The sequence below is a fragment of the Protopterus annectens genome, chromosome 4.part0 (genome assembly GCF_019279795.1).
Source record: "Protopterus annectens isolate FY-2018-M chromosome 4.part0, PAN1.0, whole genome shotgun sequence".
Classification (NCBI taxonomy): Eukaryota; Metazoa; Chordata; order Ceratodontiformes; family Protopteridae; genus Protopterus; species Protopterus annectens.
Genome location: NC_056733.1, coordinates 1,553,853,879 through 1,553,868,631, shown reverse-complemented (window position 1 = coordinate 1,553,868,631; position 14,753 = coordinate 1,553,853,879).

Here is a 14,753-nt window from a genome sequence, read left to right as displayed (position 1 = left end):
AAACTGTTGGTAAAAATCTTCTGCACCAAAAACAATCTATCTCTGATTTTGTCAAAAATGTAGGCCTTATCTTCAATAATTACAAGTCAAGTGCCTCATTTTTCTTACTATACAGAAGTGTGTCTGCTTTTTATGAAAGTCATTGAACCATAGTATTTCTCCTACCTTTTCTTAGAAATCAACAGTCTCATTGATTGTTTTTCCTGAAGATTTCAACCTGGGATATGGGAAAATTGAAGCAAATACATCTAGACCACGAATACTGTGATTTTTACCTTTCATGCAGCCATCCCTTGATTCTTTGCATCTTATAAGATGTTCTGGAAAGGGAAATGTTCATTTCTGAAAAATGTTCCTTGTCAAACTGGTCTTCCCATGTTGAGTCTACTAGTTGTGTACATTCTAAGTTATACAAGACTAAATACACGTAATATGATGGAATACTCAATGTAACAGGCTGTGAGAATGGAACATGTAGATGATGGGATTCCAGATACTGGCTAAGGCTCTTGCCACTCCTATAGTGCCTTTTTTAGGCAAGGTTCAAATGGCAAATTCACCATCATAACAGGTACAAGCTAGCAAAATCTGAGGGTAATGCTTCTCAATGCTAGAAGTCTAAACCTCAAAATGCATTCACTCGAGGCACTCCTCAAAATGGAGAACATCGACATCTGTGCATTGACAGAGACCTGGTTCAAGGCTCCAGAGAGCACCCCTTCATTACCAGGCTATAATTCATACCACATTTTTCGGCCACCTAACCTGGACCAAAATACTAAAGGTGGAGGCGTGTCCAAATTCATTAAGGATATCCACACCGCCAGGCTAGTTGCTCAGCATAATGCATCCGAGATTATCCAAGTGCAACTAATTCTGGGCAAGACCGCAATCCAAACTGTAACTTGCTACAGATCCCCCATCATGCCCCAGGATTCCCACTCCTCATTTCTTCATACACTGGAAAATATTAGGGTACAACCCTACACCCTAGTAATGGGTGATTTCAACTATCCCACCATTAACTGGGAAAACTACTCATGTACCAAATTATTTGCTCAACATTTTCTGGAATTCATAAATTCCAACACTTTGGATAACCTTATTCACACCCCCACCAGGGGGACTATTATCCTGGACCTTGTCATTACCAACATGGGTGACCGGTGTTCCGCACCAGAGGTCAATTCCTGGTTGGTCAGATCCGACCACAAGCTAATCAGCCTGGACATCCACATCCCACCTCCACCCCCCATTAGGGAATTCACCGTAAAAAATTTCTCCAAAGCCAACTTCATGCTTCTTAAGACAAAAGGGCAAACGTCATGACACCCATGCAGATGGACAATAGAGGTACGATGGCTGAATCCTACACAAATGCACTTTATAAGCACTTACACGAGTGCATCGATCATGCTATTCCTAATAGAACCAAGATGCTATCCTCCAAAAAAAGGAAGCCAATCTGGTAGTCCCCTGCCATAGACAAACTCTACAACAGAAGAAAGAAACTGTTGCAAGAAAGAGTAAAATTCCATGACTGGAAGAACTCTCTGGTCAGCGTTAGTAAGAAGCTGATATCCCTCATAAAATCCTCCAAAGCTAGTTATGAAAACAAAATTGCCACTGATTTTAAAGACAGCCACAAAGCAATCTATAGCTATATCAAGAATCTCAATGGCAACACTCCTAGCAGATAGGTTCAGGGCTAACTTTACCCCCCCCCCCTCACCCCCTAAAAGCCCATCTCTATACCGGAAGAATGCAAAGTTCCTGTAATCATGGCTGCACAGGTAAAAAATACACTTTCCAAAGCCAAGAACGCAGCATCCATGGGACCTGACAACATCCCAGGCTGCATTCTGCATGAACTACAGAATGAACTGGCACCCCACCTAAGCACCATGTTCAATCATAGCCTAAACTCAGGCTTTGTGTCCACTGAATGGCGCACAGTGATGGTTATCTCACACCACAAATGGGGAGCCACCACAGATCCCAGGAACTACCGCTCCATTAGCCTAATGAGCCTGGTCTGCAAGTCCTTGGAATGTATCATCATGGAACTTATAAACAAAGACATTGGCAATCTCCAAACTCTGGACCCCATCCGGTACGAGTTTGTAAAAGGCAGATCATGTCTTCTAAACCTGATTCACTTCTTTGAAGCAGTCACCAAAGCAGTAGACGAGGGTAAGGTGGTTCACACAGCCTATCTAGATCTCACCAAGGCTTTTGACACCATCCCCCACTCTGGAATTATAGATAAACTCAGTAAACTAGGCATAAATCCCTATGTCACAAGATGGGTTGCCAACTGGCTCACTGACAGAACCCACACTGTGAAAGTAACAGATTCCAAATCCGATTTCAGACCAGTGACGAGTGGAGTACCACAAGGGTCAGTCCTGTGTCCTCTCCTGTTTGGTGTCTACTTTTCTGAAGTACAGGCTAACACAGAAGGTGTTTGGCTAATGAAGTTTGCAGATGACTGTAAACTAGTAGCCATAATTGAAACTCCTAACAGTGAGGACGTCCTACAAAAGGGTCTCACTGAGAAAGATGCCTGTTGTCAAAGCCATGGCCTTAAGCTCAATGCTAAAAAGTTCATTGTCATCTCCTTTGGTAGAAACTCTGTACCCATGAGCTACCACATAGGTGGTAGTCTACTAAACACTGAAAATGTGATAAGAGACCTTGGGACACTGGTGGACAGTAGTCTCTCCTTTGATAATCACATCACCACAGTAGTCAGGAAATCCTTCTATGTGGCACACCTCATCACAAAAGGTTTCTCATCCAGGAAAAAAAGAGGTCATTGTTCTCCTCTACTCGTCACTCATTAGACCCATTATACAGTACAATGCCCCTCCTCACAAGACATCTACAACAATTGGAATGGCCGCAGAAATACCTCACAAAGAGGATTACTGGCCTCAAACAGATGCCCTATGAAGACCGTCTCAAAAAACTCCAGCTTTACTCCGTCACATATCGCCTACTCAGAGGTGATCTCTGTCTAACATACAAAGCTATGTCAAACCCAGAGCTGTTGGACATGCTCCATTTAAATTAATCCCAATCCCTTTGAGCTGCATGCTCTAGGGACCTAAACCTTGTCACCACAATAAACAGAACATGCTGGAGGGATAGATTCCTGTCCCAGAAACTTCCCATACTCTGGAACAAACTACCTATCTATATCAAACAAAGCTCCTCATTAGCACTCTTCAAGAAAAATCTTGATGATTGGATGGGAAATAGGAAATTCACCCCGGGGATCACCTCTGTGGCTCTGCTTGATAGGGGCAAAGGAAAATAATTTTCTTGGGTGGCAAAAGCCAGGGTGCCTTTTTGGCTAGGCTTCTGTAGGCCCTAGGGCCGATAGCCTAGTACCTACCTATGAACCTGTGAACCTATATGCTTACACTGTAAACACCTGAAACACTTTTCTGCTCTGAATGGAGGAATCTGTTCTATTTGCATGCGTAGTAATTACTGGTAGGTAATTAAGTCACTGAATATTTGTATATACTTGATTAATAGAGAACTAAAAAGGAAAGAAGTGACAGTTGTGTTACAGCAGTTTGGGATATATTTCTGCAATTCTTAAATTAGTGTGCTGTGGTTGCAAGTGCAAAACAGAGGCTTAAAGAATGCACAGAAGCATCTCTCTGAAACATTATGCTTAAAGATTTCTGTCTGAAACTGCTAATTACTAAAAGAGAGTGTTTTATGGGAAACTCTCTTCTGTTTTAACCACTGGTACAGTGTCTTAAACACAGTAACTTATAATTTCTTGTGTGAAAAGTTGCCATAATCATTTTTGAAACTCACTGTAACACTATCTTAACTTACAATAGTCTAGAAATGCATAGAAGCATAGAAGGATTTTAAATATATAAATGCTGTAGCACACTGAAACAATTAACAACTTTTATCTAATTCTGTCAGAGCTATTTACTGCTGGCAACATACCTCTCAGATCCGATGTAGTAAGGCTTTTAAATGTGAAGAGTATTTAAATAAGATTTTAATTCTACAGCTAGTCAATAACTGCTGCACATCTTTCCAGGTATTAGCATAGAAATACATTGATTCTTTATAGTATGATAAAGTAGGCTATATAGGGGCAGAAGTTACTAAGCTCAACTAACTAAGTGAATGCTATACTAGTTTCAATTGATTATATTCAAAGTATCAAATGTCTGACTGTTTTGGAGATTAATGATTTTTGCAATAATTTCATTCCATATAAATGCTCAGAGTTTGTTATAGCGTCTGTTCATATAAACTGAATGTACACTGAATTAATGTGATAGAATTTGATAACTGATAATAGTCAGTATGGCCTGTTAAGAAGAATTTATTCTTACTTCTTTGTATTACAGCCTAGATTCCGACGTGCACTAACAGCGTCTTCATTCTTTCCTAAATCTCACTTCCTTGTTGCCTTGACACTAGGCATCTTCTGTAAATGTGTCAAGGGAATATCAAAGAATTTGTAGGGTGACAGGCTGCAAATTAAACTTTGAATGTAATAATCTTTAGCATAATTACATTTAAGTCTTCATATCTTGTTTTATCTAACCCCACACATTTTCTTCTTTTTCTCACTAGTTAACTACCCCTCCCCCCAAAAAAACTACTTCTAAAGTGAAACAAACTATTGTTGTATACTATATCTGCATTGAAAATAGATGACCAACATTAAAAGTGGTCAAATTATTCTATCTTAATTTGCACACTGCAAGAGGGTAATGCTCCCCATCCTTACAAGTGACCTTCAATTTAGATGATAGAAATGACAAAGAAGCAACCTGCTGTTTAAATCTTTCTGCCATAAAACAACAACAACCTGGCTCGGATTTTTATCACAGCAATCTAGGTATTAACGTCAGTAATTGCAATTCAAGTGCCTCATTCTTCTTACTATACAGAAGTGTAACTGCTTTTTGGGACTCTCCTTGAACCATAGCTTATACCCTACCTTTTCTTAGAAGACAGCAGCCTCACTGATTGTTTTTTTTTTTTCCAAAACATTTGCAGCTAGGATGCGGGATCCCTTCTGTTCAGCTCTTGCTATACTCAAGCTTCACTCCATTCCCCTACCCAACCCCTAATTCTCATATGTTCCCACTACAACTAAACCTATAATCACAAAACCATACCTCTCTTTCTCCTTCAATCCAATCAACATAACTGAAGCTCTACCAACTAATCAGCATTAGCAATTGCTCGACACATCTATCTTTAAACTCTCTTCCTGCTTTCTATCTCATATCCCTCACACAATCTTGTCACTTCTCTTGAACTCAGTTCCTTATCTATAATCTTCATATTAGTGAATAAACCTCCACTATATAAAAAATGAAATGAACCTCAAGCATCTACCTCCTCCCACTTTATATTAAAATGTCTTTCTATCACATAATGTCAGCATTACTCCTTATCTCCCTCACACACATTACAAAGTACCACAACTACACTGAAATATATAACTTCTCGACAACAAAGCTTCCCTCCCATGTATACTACACAATACCCTATTACCCCACCATCTCTCCTGAGCTGTGCCAATACTCAATATATATATCCCGGGTGGTGGTGCTGCGGTAGCATTGTCGCCTCACAGTAAGATGCTGTCCGGTTCGATTCTTAGCTAGAGCGTCTTCTGCGTGGAGACATGTGTGAATGGGCGTACCTTCGTTGAAGGTTGTGTATCAGGACTGGTAACTCAGCATGTAAAAATCAACTACCAATGATTAGCAGACCGGAGTTCTGCTGTGGCGACCCCTAACCGGGAAAAGCCGAAAGACACAACAACAACATATATATATATATGTGTGTGTGTGTGTGTGTGTGTGTGTGTGTGTAAAAAACAACTCAAAATTAAGTCTTAAGAGTAAAAACAAAACACTACTATCATTTTCAAAATACTATTATCAAACTCAAACTTAAAGGGAATATACACTCTAACACAAGACCTATCTCTAACATGCAATCTATACCAAAATCTAACATACCCACCATCATTCTCTTTACCGCAAATAAAAGGATCCAAATTACTGCCACTAAACATTAACTTTCAGAGCATCTTCAACAAAATTCAGGACTTCCATGCAAGCATTTCAAATTAATTCCTAGACATAACAGTTGCAACAGAAACCTGGTTAAATCCCAAAGTAAACAACAAGAAATACTTCTACAGGGTTTTAATATTTTTAGAGTACACAGAAACCAAAAATGTGGAGGTGGAATAGCTGTTAAAGTCAAAATCTCCCTTACCACAACTCTATATCTCCACCCCCATTACAAAATGCAAAAATCCTAATTAGACATTCAAAAATTAATAACAGAAAAATTGTGGCTGACCAAGTTCACAGATGACTGCAAACTGGGTGCCATAATCGACTCTCCAGCCGACACAAGCATCCTCCAAAAGGGCCTCATAGAAACAGACAACTGGTGCCAGAGCCATGGCCTCAAGCTAAATGCCAAAAAGTGTATAGTCGTTCCCTTTGGCAAAAACAAAGTGCCCACAAATTACCACATAGGTGGTAATCCATTAAGTACAGAAGAAGTAATTAGGGACCTGGGGACCTAAGTTGATAGCAATCTCTCATTTGACAACCACGTGGCCAAAGTGGTTAGAAAAACATTTTATATAACCCACCTAATCATGAAGGGATTCACATCTAGATCAGGGGAGGTCATTGTGCCTCTTTACTCATCCCTCATCAGGCCCATAATTGAGTACAATGCCCCTTTTGGGATGTACCTTACCAGACACCTGCAGCAACTGGAAAGACCCCAAAAGTACCTCACCAAGAGGATCAAAGGGCTGAAACAGATGCCATATGCTGCCCGGTTAAAGAAACTCCAGCTCTACTCAGTGGCATACCGCCTGTTCAGAGGCGATCTGTGCCTGACGTATAAAGCCATGTTCAACCCGGAATTAATGGACATGCTGCACCTCAGAAAATCCAAATCCCATCGAGCTACGTGCTCGAGAGACTTGAACCTCAGCACTGAAATAAATAGGACATGCTGGAGGGACAGATTCATAACCCAGAGGCTCCCTTCACTCTGGAATAAAATCCCAGTCCAGGTTAGGCAGAGTCCCTCATTGACTCTCTTCAAGAGGAATCTTGATGAGTGGATGGGAGATCGTAGGTTTACCCCGAGTATCACTTCTGTGTCACTGTTAGACAGAGGCACAGTATACTAACCTCGAAAAAGGGCATAGCAAAATAAATTTAAAATGGGTGGCGAAAGCCAAACACATTCTGGCTAGGCTTATAAATGCCCTAGGGCAGATAGCCTAGTATGAACCTATGAACCTATGAACCTATATGAATTATTAACTTATACATCCCCTGAGGTAACAATTATTTCACTGTAGAAAAAAATTATATTATGGTTAAAAAACAACATTATCTAAGAGCCCATTACTATGGGTGATATAAACATAACATGAAAGCATATAAACTTAAATGTATGTGGTTTCTAACAACTGGTAGATGTCACCACAACAGTATTCAATAAAACAGACAAGGATTTCCTATTATACTAGATATTTACTAGCAGGCCTACAGTCATGATGTCAGTAGGGGGCCTTACCAGACATTATCAGTAATCACCTACCAACTTATGTAATCACACAGCAAAAAAGTCCCCAAACAAGTAATCGATAAGCAAATTTGTAACCTAAAAAATAACTCATATAATTTCAACTTAATCCTTAAATAATATATCTGGAACTTCTGTAAAACAATGCATTTAGATGGAGTAGTGTACCATTTTAACCAAGTCTTCTCAAACATAATAAATGAACATGCATCTCTTAAAACTAAGAGGGGTAGATTGAATCCAGCTCCATAGCTAACTAGAACAAAGATGGGGGTTCATGCTTGGAAAGTATGGTCCAAAAACAAGAACCAGACCATCCTCCAAACCTTTAGACATCTAAGAAATGTTGTAAAACAGCATATTACCAATGACAAAAAGTCATTAGTCTGTAACCTCAAGATCACAACCAAAGTAACACCTAACAGTTCTAGTCAACAATGCAAAAACTAATCCAAACAGGTAAGAGTTCCGCTCCCTCCCCCTCAAACTCTATCTACGCACAAAATATATCCATCCAGTTCAACTCTCACTTTATGACCTCTATTCTAGCTATCACTAAATTAAACTCTTCATCCCTCACTATCCCAATACACAACAGTTCAATCTCAAGCCTTTCCCCAGTATATTAATCACCTTACACATACTACTCTTACTCAATCCACAAACAATGTTCTGTAAAGTAAACGCACACTTACTAAACACACTAATCTAATCTTTCACAATTTTTGCTCTACTCCTTCTTTCATTGTCACCATATACCATACTCAACTTTATGACAACTCCCCATCACCAGGGCAAACAGAAGCAATGGGTAATCCAGTAAAACTAATACATTTCCCCATATCACCATGTGACCAAATCCCCTCCCATACCATCTCTTTCATACACAATCAGCATTTAGCTAAACAAAACTCCCATTCCTCTCAATGCCAGGCTAAAGTAATGTACAAGCTTATTAAACTCTACCTACACCTACTTAAAATGCTTTCATGCAGTGGTGACATTCACCCTAATCCAGGACCTACTACAACAACCAACCCAAACTTAGTTCAGCTAAATCCTCTATACCACAAACCAACCTCTTTTCTCCTCTTTCTAAACATAAATGTAAGAAGTATATTAAACAAAATTCAGGAACTTCATGCCCTATTAGTCCTCTATAAACCAGAAATCATGTTGCTAACTGAAACATGGCTAAAGCCAGAACACCACAATAATGAGATCACAGCTCCTGGTTATTATACGTAGAGACAGAGTGGGGAAAAAGGGGGGGGGGTGACAATTTTATTTCTAAACCATCTCCACATTGAATTACATGATGGTAATCCCCCTGTAGGCAACAATGCAGAACTATCCTTACTAAATTAAAACTAAACCCCAACAAACATATAAATATTGTAGGTGGTTACATCCCACCAGGCAATAACACTACTATAATGGAAAACCTACTAGACTGGATTTCAAACTCTCTCCCACAAGAAACTATACTATTAGGTGACTTTAATATTGACTGGTTTAGCTGCTCCAGTTGCAATCCCTCTAACTATATTAACTTACATGGGTTTACCCAACTAATCTCATCACCCACTAGAATTGACAAATCATCCCACCGCAAGTCCATTCTTGATTGGATTCTTAAATCTAACCCCTCTCGCGCATACAAATCTGGTTGTCTACCTGATAGTTTAAGTGACCATCAACCAACCTGTCTAATTAGAAATAGATCTCAACACATCAGTCAGACTATCTTCAAAGTAGTAAGAAATAAAAAGACCTTTATGCCTAATACATTCATCACTGCACTAAAAACTTGTAATTGGGCTTCCCTAAGGGAACTGTCTCTTGATGAAGCTGTGCAGTACTTTAACTCAACCTTCTTACAAATCTTAAATGATCATGCACCCTGCAGAACCATTAGAATAAAAGCAAAATATGCCCAATGGCTAAACGAAGAAACAAAAACTATAATGAAAGAAAGAGATAAGGCTTGGATACAATGCCACAAAAACAAAACCATTACTATGAGACAAAATTACTTAGAACTCCATAATAAAACCAAAAAGCTAATTAAATGTGACAAAACCAACTACTATAAAAGCATGCGAGAAAAATATGCTAACAATCCTCAAAGATTCTGGTATACAATAAATACTATACTACAGCCAGGCATATCCACAACCCCAACCACTGTGATAGTAAATAGCCATGACAACATTCCCACACAATTCAATAAGTACTTTACTGAAACTGTCCAAACCTTAGCCAATGCCAAAAATAATTCTAGCTGCCCCACAACAAAATCTAACAAAACCCACCCCAACATACAAGAAAATTCATCCAACTTCTCCCTGCACCCTGTATCCACCAAGGTTATTTCTAAATTCCTTCACAAACTCAAGCCAACCACACTAGCTGCTGATAACCTACCAGCAGATTTCCTTCAGATAGCAGCTGAAGCCATAGCCTGTCCTGTTGCTATTCTCATCAACAGGTCTCTAGCTGAATGCATGGTACCATCTTTATGGAAAACATCACATGTTATACCACTACACAAAAGAGGTAACTCCTTAGAACTCACCAGTTACCGAACAATAGCTATTCTATCACCCCTATCCAAAATACTAGAAAGAGTTGTTCATTCCCAACTAATGCAGTACCTCCAAAATAACAATCTGCTATCTAAGGCACAGCATGGCTTTAGACCCTCCCATAGCACTTCCACTGCACTACTGTCTTTCACTAATACTGTCAACCACTACAGAAACAAGGGTCTTTTCGTATCTTCCATATTCTTAGACATATCTAAAGCATTTGACATGGTTAACCACAATATGCTTCTCAAAACTCTATCAACCCTAAACATCAGCCCCTCTTCTATCTCATGGTTCATCAGCTACTAATTAGACCAACGACAGGCTGTCCTATGGCAAAACTAATTGCCCCCTCTGTTACCAGTATCCTTAGGTGTCCCTCAATGTTCCATCCTTGGCCCATTGCTTTTCTCTCTTTTAACCAACCAGTTCTCATCCTCCATACTCTCTGCCTCAGTAGTACAATATGCTGATGACATCACCCCTATATGTGCCGCTCCCACAATAAAAGAACTTCATATGCTAACCCAGAATAACTTTACCTTAGTTGAAACATAGTATACTAACACCAAACTCATTCTTAATCCCAAAAAAACAAACCTTTTTCTGCTCAGCCTGGGTATGTTACCCCCTCCAGATAACAACTTTTGCATCACTTCCAAAGATAATATCCAGATCAGTCCAACCTCACACACTAAGCTGCTAGGTGTAGAAATTGACAACAACCTAAGATTTGACATGCACATAGCTCAAACCATCAAGAAAGTAAATAAAAAGCTTGGCCTCCTGGCTTGAGCTCCCTCAACTTTTGCTACTCAGTCAATTGTCAGTAGCACACAAATTATACTATCTTCCTGACAAAACTCTTGCTCTCCAGGATCTGATTCAACCATTTACTACTGCTAGACCATTAAGAACTACTAACCAGAACCTCATAAATGTCATCAAATATAAGAATTATGATGGTAAGTCTCTCTTGGGTTGCATTATTGCAAGAACATGGAATTCACTACCTAGCCAGATAACTTCTAATAACTCTACTATACAGTTTAAAAACTCTTGAAAACCCACTATTCTAACAACTGGTTATGCTTCTGTTACTCCCCAGGGTAAGACATAAACAATGTATAAAAAGATAAAAATGAGAGGACTGGTAACTTATTCCAGCTCTCTGGTAAAACTGCTATTTAGAGCATTCCTTAAAATATGTAATCATTGTAGAAATTTTAGTATAGGCCATGGACCTATTTATCAGATAGTCAACAAACACTATCTGTGGTCAGTTCCAATTACCGATGCATGTTTTTATCCTAAAATTATAATGTTTGATTTTTGCCACTAGTGCACTGAACTTTTTATTGTTACCTCCATTATGTTTTAGTTTGTTTATTTTATTGTATATGAAATTTTTATTTTGTGTTTAATTTTACTTATGTAATGTAACTTGGAGCTTTTCTCCCCGGGACTCTGCTGAAAAGGGAACTGTGTCTAGTCGGACTTTCCTCGTTAACAAATGTAAAATAAAAATCAAACAAATAAAACAAATACCACAGAATCCTAATTTTCAAACTCAGACCTATTTATCAATACAGAAAAGACGTTTTTTTTTCTCCCATATGCTACTATTTTTCAAAAACAAACATTTCATATTCTATCACCAAATAATACAGCAATCGAAGCCCTGTCTCAGTCTCAACTCCCAGGAGTATTACTCAATGGCAGTCTCAGATATGGCCAACACATACTCCAACCTATAAAGAAAACACACATTCCACCACCACCCCCAGTCAAAGAAACCACCGTGAAAAACTTTTCAAAAGCAAACTTCGTGTTACTTAAGACCGAGGTGGGAAGTTTCAAAGCCTCCATGCTAAAGGATAACGCTGTCCAAGCTGCAAAATCCTTTACTAATGCACTCTACAGGCACCTACCTACAAGAATGCATGGATCGTGTTATCCCAAACAAAGCCAAGACTCACTCCTCCAAGAAAAGGAAACCAGTCTGGTGGACCCCTGCCATAAACAAACTATACAATAGAAGGAGGAAACTAGCACAGAAAAGAGTAAAATCCCAAGAAGGGAAGACATTCCTGATCAGTATCAGCCAGAAACTATGTTCCCTCATAAAATCATCCAAGGCTAGCTTCAAAAGAAAAATTGCCATGGACTCCAAAGATAACTACTAGGCATTCTTTAGCTATATCAAGAATCTAAGTGGCAATTCTCAGATCTGCTCGGAGTTAATGCAGAATGGCACAAAATACACTGAACCGACTGATATAGCCAACATCCTGGCAGACAGGTTCAGTGCAAAGTTCACCCCCCTTTCACCCCCAAAAGGGCTCATAACTATACCAGAAGAATGTAGTGCCCCTGAAATCGCAGATGCTCAGGTTAAAACAGCCCTCTCCAAAGCCAAAAACACAGCATCAATGGGACCGGATGATGTCCCAGGCTGCGTCCTGCATGAGGTCAAAGATGAACTATAACCATAACCATCAGCTCTCCTCCTCCCAGCTGAATACCTTCAAATGGCAGCTGGAGTGCTTGCCTGCCCTTTTTCCATCTTAATTAACAGAACCATTACAGAAAGTTCCATCCCATCCCTCTGGAAAGTCTCATATATTATCCCACTGCATAAGGGTGGGAACTCAAATGAACTCTGAGACTTCCGCCCCATAGCCCTACTTTCCCCCTTAGCAAAAATTATGGAGAGATGTATTCACCATCAGCTACTTGATCATCTCCTCCAAAACCACCTGCTAGTTGACTGCCAGCATGGTTTTAAGCCTTTCCATAGTACTACAACTACTCTACTATCCTTTTTCTGACTGCATTAATAAAAATCGTAACAACAGCTTGCTGTCCTCAGCCCTCTTTATTGACCTCTCAAAAGCATTTGATATGGTTAATCATCAATTACTGTTAAACTCAGTCAAATCACTTTCACTAGACACCCAGACAGTTAATTGGTTCAAATCCTATCTAGGAAATAGACAACAAGCAGTCCTCTGGGAAAATAAACTATCTACTCTTCTCGCTATAACTCTTGGAGTCCCACAAGGCTCTATTCTGGGACCATTCCTCTTCACTATTTTCATAAATGATCTGAAAATCTCCCTTCCACAAACCACCTGCATACAATATGCCGACGACTCGACATTAATATGTGCAGCCTCCTTGCCTGCTGGACTTCATTCAAGTAACCAAACAGTATTTACCTTAGTTGAAAACTGGTTCCATCAATGCTGTCTCCTCCTTAACCCCCAAAAAACTAAATTGGTACTATTCTCTCCCACTCAGAAGTCTCCAGCTATCAACTTCGCAATTACATCTAATAATGGTACTGTAAAAACTCTGGACACAACCACCAAACTTTTAGGTGTAACAATTGACCATAATCTAAACTTCGACACACATATCAACCTAACCTTTAAATCAGTTAGTAAAAAACTTGGTTTCCTCTACAGACTTAAACCCTATCTCATACCTCTAGCTAGGACTGCTATTGCCAGAACTCACTTAATCTCCACCCTTCTCTATGCATCACCAATCTGTACCAGCTTATCCAAAAATAATATTCATACGTTGGAAACATCCTATAATAACATAGCTAGATTTGCCACTGGTGCCCCTTTTCGATCCCACCACCTGCCAAAATCGTAAATTGCTAGGATGGCTAGAATTGCAAAGCCAGATTCTTTTCCAGCAACTTACTACTATACACAAGATCTTACACCATCCCACAGATACTTTCTACCCTTATCTGCCCATATAAAAATCTAACAACCTTTCAATCAGCTAAAGTCCAACAATAAATCTGGAGATAGCTTGTTCTCAAACTCTATTGGTAACTCTTGGAACACACTTCCAACTGAACTAACAGCCCTTTCTTCTACCCCACTTTTCAAGAAGCAAATAAGAATCTTCCTCAAAGCCCAGTGGCTATGTCCATGCACAAATCCTGACTGACACTTTCTCCCCTAGCCGAACCATTCTTTACTATCTATCTTTAACATGATATTTCAGGTGCTCTGATATTCTCTATGGATTTCTACTGTAGTAGCTCACCTCCTAAGGTTTGGTAAACTGTATAAACAATGTTACCCTCAAAAAAAAAAATGTTTTATTAACCTTTTATTCAAAATGTTTAACTTATTTAGTCGGGTATGTTGGTATGTTACTGTAACAGTACTATATAAATGTTCCTGTATTTGAAATGTTTTACCTATGTCTGACATTAACTGTATTGCATATGGTCATGATTTCTGTCTTGTAAATTGTCTTAATGTAGAGCTTTTCTCCCCGGGCCTCTGCTGAAAATGGACATAAATCCAGTTGGACTATCCTGGTCAACAAATGTAAAATAAAAAATAAATAAATAAAATAAAAAACTAACCCCTCACCTAAACACACAGTTTAAACTCAGCCTCTGTACAGGCTACGTGCCCACAGAGTGGTGCACAGCAATGGTTATTCCGCTCCACAAAGGTGGAGCCACAACAGACCCCGGGAGCTATCGCTCTATAA